The sequence below is a fragment of the Elephantulus edwardii genome, unplaced genomic scaffold, assembly GCF_000299155.1.
Source record: "Elephantulus edwardii isolate Elephantulus edwardi_28Jun2011 unplaced genomic scaffold, EleEdw1.0 scaffold00033, whole genome shotgun sequence".
In the NCBI taxonomy this organism is placed as follows: Eukaryota; Metazoa; Chordata; class Mammalia; order Macroscelidea; family Macroscelididae; genus Elephantulus; species Elephantulus edwardii.
Window position 1 is genome coordinate 20,956,858 of NW_006399783.1, and position 6,675 is coordinate 20,963,532.

Genomic DNA, 6,675 nt, shown 5'->3' on the forward strand with positions numbered 1-6,675 from the left:
CTTCCTCTTCTGTCTTTGCAATGATCGTTTGCACTCTTCCTGGATGATAACCCTTGATATCCTCCCACACAACTCATCTGGCCTTCGCTCATTAGTGTTCAAGGCCTCAAACCTGTTCCTGAGATGGTTCTGAAATTCAGGTGGGATAGACTCAAATTGGTTGCTTTGGATTTGGTTTAATTTTCCTCAACTTCAGCTTGAATTTGCATATGAGTAGTTGATGGTCTGTTCCACAATCAGCTCCTGGCCTAGTTTTCACAGCTGATACTGAGCTGCTCCAGCGGTTCTTTCCACAGATGTAATCGATCTGATTCCTATGCATACCATCAGGTGAAATCCAAGTATATAACCTGCGTTTATGTGTCTTAAAAAATGTATTTGCTGTGTCGGGGGCGGAGCCCAGAGACGCTCCTCGCAGCATGCTGCTCTAGCGTTCCTGAGCAAGCAGAGCCGATCCCGGGTGGGAGGTGTCGGGAGTCTGCGTGTCCCGGCTCCAGTCACCATAGACAGTTTTTTCTTCGGTTGTGAGCTCTCTGGCGGTACCCGCTCTTTCACCTTCAAAGTAGAGGAAGAGGATGATGCTGAGCACGTGCTGGCCTTGACCATGCTCTGCCTTACCGAAGGGGCCAAGGATGAGTGTAATGTGGTGGAAGTCGTGGCCCGGAACCATGACCATCAGGAGATTGCAGTCCCTCCTCGTGGCCAACCTCAAGTTGTCCTGCCAACCCATGCTCAGCCTAGATGACTTCCAGCTCCAGCCTCCGGTAACCTTTCGCCTGAAGTCAGGTTCCGGGCCTGTGAGGATTACTGGGCGGCACCAGATTGTTACTATAAGCAATGACATTTCTGAAGAGGAGGAAAGTGACGAAGAAGACAGTGAGGAGGAGGAGGAGGAGGAAGCTGAGTTGTGCTCTGTCCTACCTGCCAAGAAGCACCGGGCCAGGCACTAGCCGTGGCCAGAGAACAGCCTGTGACCTGTGCCATGTACCACATTCCTGGACCAGTCTCAAGAATTTGAAGCGTTTATTCTCCGTTGAAGAGGAGTTTTGGGGACAGGGGCAGGGTGGAGGGAGTGCCAAAACTGGTGCTAGGAGAAAAGGGGGCCCATTCTCCTTAGGGTCCTGTTCTAGACCCAGTTAATAGTGTCTGGGACTTTTCCTTTTCTCTAGGGGTAGGAGGAACACTGAACTTCTGTCCTGACCCTCTCCCCCAACCTTCTTTTGAGGATTAGAGGTCAATAGTTGAAGCTCAGGATTAAAACATTTTTATCCCTTTTTACATTTTTGGATAAAGGTTGAAATAAAATGGCATGTGTGTTTTTTGCAAATAAAAAAAATGTATTTGCTATGAATAAGTCATTGTGAAAAATTCGATCATTCTCTCTCAGCTCCATTTCTGTCACTGAGTCCATGTTTGTTCAGTGCATCTTCTTTGGACCAGATATTCCAAGTTGAATTGAGACTCAGATGGAGACGCAGCAGCAGCAGCAGCAGCAGCAGCAGCAACAGCAGAGCTGGGGAGAGCCAGAGACCAAAAGGAGACAGAGCTGAATTCGAACTGCCACCCCCTTGGCCTAGGCTTACAGGTGGAGGTAGGGGGCGTAATTGGCAGAATTAAAGAACTGTGTATTACTGTCCCCAAGCTGCAAGGCAGGGCCTCGTGAGATTAAAGGTTAGTTGGAGACCCATCTGAGAAGAAGTCATCCTAAATGATGAGTTGTATCTTGAGAGATTTCAACCTAATAATATGCTGATACATCCGTAATAAATGACCTAATGGGTGGGAATCTCTGATAGCCTAGTGGTAAGAAATTGCACTGCCATCCCAAAGGTACATAGCTTGAATCCACTAGTTTCTGCTCTGCAGGAAGAAAATGGGTAATCTCCTCTCCTGTGACTTACTGCCTCTGAAAACTTGCTGGAGGATAAGCTTTGAGTTGGTTCCGACTCCATGAACAGAACCATGGGGGTGGGGGTGGATTTAGAATCAATGAACTGTTTTCTGGTGTGAAAAACAACGTATGCAAACTTTGTAAACAAATCAGTATAAAATACAATTTTTTAAAATGACCTAATAGTTTTGTTTGTGGGTTCTATGTGGTCACTACAGTGGATTAACAAACCTGTTAGTAGAGTGTTGAGAGTCATGGGAGGGACAGTTGGCATTAGAACTGATACAAGCACGTAGGGGAGCAGGAGGGATGTCTGACTTCATAGTAATCAGATTCATGCTTTGATGTTGACTCTTCCCCCCTGTAGAGTTAGTGGAGGTCAGAGGTCAGACTGTTGCTTCCCCCATAAGCTGCACTGGTTTTGTGCAGTGGGACTTTGGGCAATGTTAGCCAAGCTCCTCTTTGCCAGACACTCCTCACAGCCATTTCCATGGCAGGCCTAGCTGCTCTCCGGGGAAGTTTCTTCCACACGTGGACTTCCCCCCCTCCTTCTTTGAACTGTGAGTGGCAATGGGGTGCAGCCTTTTCTCTGTGCTGTCATTCCTTCCCTCCATCTCCCTCCACTTCTTTTCTTTCCTCTGGACCCTTGCAGTCCTCATTTTGGGGTTCTGGAAAGCCTCTAGAATCCTGAGGTGGTGTAAACAGTTAACACACCTGCTAATGGGAAGTTTGGAAGTTTTGAGTCCACCCAGAGAGGCTTTGAAAGGAGTGTCTGGAGATCTGCTTCCAAAAAATCCAGCCATGGAAAACCAAAAACCAATCAAGTTGTGGATGACTTCATGAAGAAACCAAAAAGTCATTAAAAAGACAGGACCGGAGTGGAGACCACAGTCACCACAGCGTGGTGACCACGCTGACACACGTGGAGGCTCTGTGAGCCTGGAGCACCACGACTCAAAGTAACTGGTTTGGAAGGACTCTCACAGGTGGCACTATTTTCCTTCCTAGGGCTCTAAACTTACTGAGAAATGAAGCAAGAGAGAGGCCAGTGGAGACTGGATCATCATTCTTGTTACTGACAGAGGTCAGATTTTACCATCCTGCTCTATGATAACTGAACCTATGAGTCAGGCAGGCCTCCCAGGTCAGGCAGCATTATCCTGGGCAGGTCTCCCCCTGGATTCCTGGATGTACAGGGGGTGCTTACTCTTTGTAGGCATGAGGGTCGGAAGAGGAAGATAGAGCAGTGCACAGCATACCAAAGTTCTTCCCGAAGACACTACTCAGATGAGCTGTTCTTTCTTCCCAGGCTGAGTGAGATAGACTGTTATTAGGTGCCAGCAAGTGAAATATAACTCATAGTCCCATAGAACAACAGATCTGAATACTATACTATCCTGTGCCATCTTCATTATCTCTGACATGCTTGAGCTCATTGCTGAAGTGACTATTTCAATCCCTATTATTGTCTTCCACTCTTTCTCTGACCCCGCACCTTTCTGAGTATGCCACCCATTTCTGAGGAATAATCTCTGCTGACAACATGCCCAAAGTACGTGAGAAGAAGCTTCTCCATCCTTGCTTCTAAGGAGCACTCTGGCCACACCCTTTCCAGGGCATATCTGTTTGTTCTTTTGTAAGTCCATGGGATATTCAGTACTCTCTCCAATACCACAGCTCAAAGTGTCAATTCTTCTTCTGTCACCCTTACACATCGTCCAGCTCTCAGAGGCATAGCAAGTGATTGAAAAGACCAGGGCCTGAAGCAGGCCCACTTTAGTCTTCAAACTAATATCGCTACTCCTCAGTATTATGAAGAGGGCCCTGACAGCACACATCAACAGTGCAATACATCTCCTGATCTGACTGTTGGCACCAAGGTTGTTGATTGTGGATCCAAGTAAAATGAAATAGTTGATAATTTCAGTCTTTTCTCCATCTATCATGATGTTACTTATGGGTCCAGTGGTGAGGATTTTTGTTGTCTTGGTGTTAAGATGCAATCCATGTTGAAGGTTGTAGTCTTTGATCTGCAGCAAACTTGTTCAAGTTCCCTTGCCATTTAGCAAGCAAGGTTGTATTATCTGCATAACCCAGACTGTTGAGTATTCCTCGGATCCTAATACTACCTTCTGCAAAGAGGTTAGCTTCTCAGGTGATTTGCTTATTTGCTTAAGATTGAATAGATACAGAGAAAAGATAAAACCCTGATGCATTCATTTCCTGACTTTAAACTATGCAGTTAAGAAGTACAACAGATTGTGGACTTTTTCTGACAGATCATTAATATCACATGTAAGCAAAATATTGCCTAAAATTATCCAAAAATGGCCTGAACATTAACAGGGAACTGCCAGAAGTTTAAGGAGGTTTTAGACAAGGCCGTGGCACCAGGAAGATAAATTGACTTGAGAGGGTACAAAAATATGGTTAATGGGTGAAACCCATTAACCTGGAAATAATGGGAAGTAAACAGTCCACATCCTCTCCTCCAACACATTTAAAATTGTTTTTGGTAATAAGTTGCTTTTGTTAGGTGCTATTGAGCTGACTATGACTTAGAGTGATCCTATGAACAACAGACCTGGGCTTTGCACCATTCTCGTAATCCTGCCATGCTCGAGCCATTGTTGCAGTCATTGGGTCAGTCTGTTTCTTTAAGGATCTTCCCCTTTTTTGTTAAAATTCTACATTTCTAAACGTTGTATCTTTTTTCAAGAATTGGCCCCTCCTGATAACATACCGAAAGCCTGAAGCTGAAATTTCACCAACGTTGCTTCAAAGGAGCACTTCTTCCAAGATAGATTTGTTTGTTCTTTGTACACGTCCCTGGGACATTTAGCAACAAGGTTGTGTTATGTGCAAAGCCCAGATTGTTGAGTATTCCTTTGATCCTAATGCCACATTCTTCTTCATACAGGTTAGCCATCCTCTGTATTCAGTACTCTTTGCATATTCAGTATTCTTTGCCAACATCACAAGTCAGATGTTGTTTTTTTCTTCACATTAACAAGTATTCAAAGCAATTGAAAATACTGATGACTTGGAGTAAAGTGCACCTTAGTCTTTAAACTGACATCATTGCTCATTAATATTTTATGGGATCCTTGAAAGTAGACTTACCCAAAGCAGAATGTCCTTTAATTTATTGAGTGCTGATTCCGTGTGTATTGATTGTGGGTCCAAGTAAAAAGAAATCGTGAACAACTTCAATCTTCTCTCTATCATGATGTTACCTATTGTTCCAGTGGTGATGATTTTTGTTTTCTTGATATTGAGATGTAACCCACATTGAAGGCTGTAGTCTTTGATCTTCTCCAGTAAGTACTTCAAGTCTTCTTCACTTTCTGCAAGCAAGGTTGTACCTTCTGCATATCACAAGTTTTTGATGACTCTTCCTCCAGTCCTGGTGCAACATTCTTCTTCAAATAGTCCAACTTCTCGGATTATTTGGTCAGCATACAGATTGAATAAATATGGTGAAAAGATACAAGCCCGATTACTACCTTTCCTGATAATCAACCATTTAGTATCTCCTTCTTTTGGTTGAACAAATGCATCTTGGTCTATGCACACGTTTTGCATGAGCACAATTAATTGTTCTGGGATTCCCATTCTTCTCAGTGTTATCCCTAATTTACTATGACTCACACAGTTAAATGCCTTTGTATAGTCAATAAAACACAAGAAAATGTCTTTCTGGTATTCTCTGATTTCAGCCAACATCCAATCCAACCGACACTAGCAATGGTAGCCCTCATTCCTCTTCTAAATGCAGCTTGAATTTTTAGCTGTTTGTGTCTATGAATATTTAAATAACTGTATTAACAGGTCTTCCTTTTATGCTATCGATAACATTCTGTCACTTACAGCATTGTGTATCAGGATAGGCCTTGAAATGGTCCTTTTGACTATGAATGAAATGTGATTTTTCTTCAATTTTTCTTTTCCAGCAAAATAGATTATGCAATTGTTTGATTTGAAGTGGCCAATGCTGGTCAATCTCAGCTCACTAATGCTTAGAATTGAAATTTTTATGCATTCCATTTCATTTTTAACAACTTCCAACTTTCCTAATTTCAAACTTCATTTTTCGGCATTATACTGAATATAAATACTCTTCATAGGGTTTTGAGGCTATGTCATTTCAGAGGTGGAACTATATTGCTGCTTAGTTCTTCCTAGTCTAGAAACTCCACTGAAGCTTTGTGTCCTCCATGGGTGGCCCTGCTGGTATTTGAAACATTGGTGTCAAAGCTTCTAGATTCTCATTGATAGGCAAATCACCCCAGTAATGACAGACAAATAGGTATAAAGATATGTTGTTGTTGTTGTTGTTGTTATGTGTCGTCAAGTTGCTTGTGACTAATAGCGACCCTATGTGCAAGAGCCCTAAACCCTGCTCTATCCTGTGCCAACCTCACTGTCTCCAATACACCTACTCCCATTACCCCAGTCACTGAATTGATCCATCTCATCGAGGGTCTTCCTCTCCCGCGCTGTCCCTCCACCCTTCCAAACATGATGTCCCTCTCCAAGGACTGGTCCCGCCTTGCAACATGCCCAAAGTATGTCAGACGAAGCTTCAGAATCCTTGCCTCCAAGGAGCAGCCTGGTTTGACCCTCTCCAGGACTAACCTGTTTGTTTTCCAGTCCATTGTATAGTCAGTACTCTTCTCCAGCACCACAGCTCAAAGTCATCAATTCTCTTTCTAGCATCCCTAATCACTGTCCAGCTCTCTGCGTGCAATCATGAAGAGTATGGCCCGGATCAATCGCACCTT

At 43.7% G+C, this 6,675-nt stretch overlaps 1 pseudogene; it reads left to right on the top strand.

Moving 5' to 3' along the window:
* The first annotated feature begins 358 nt into the window (after positions 1-358).
* Positions 359-950, top strand: LOC102853418 (annotated as a pseudogene).
* The last annotated feature ends 5,725 nt before the right edge of the window (positions 951-6,675 follow it).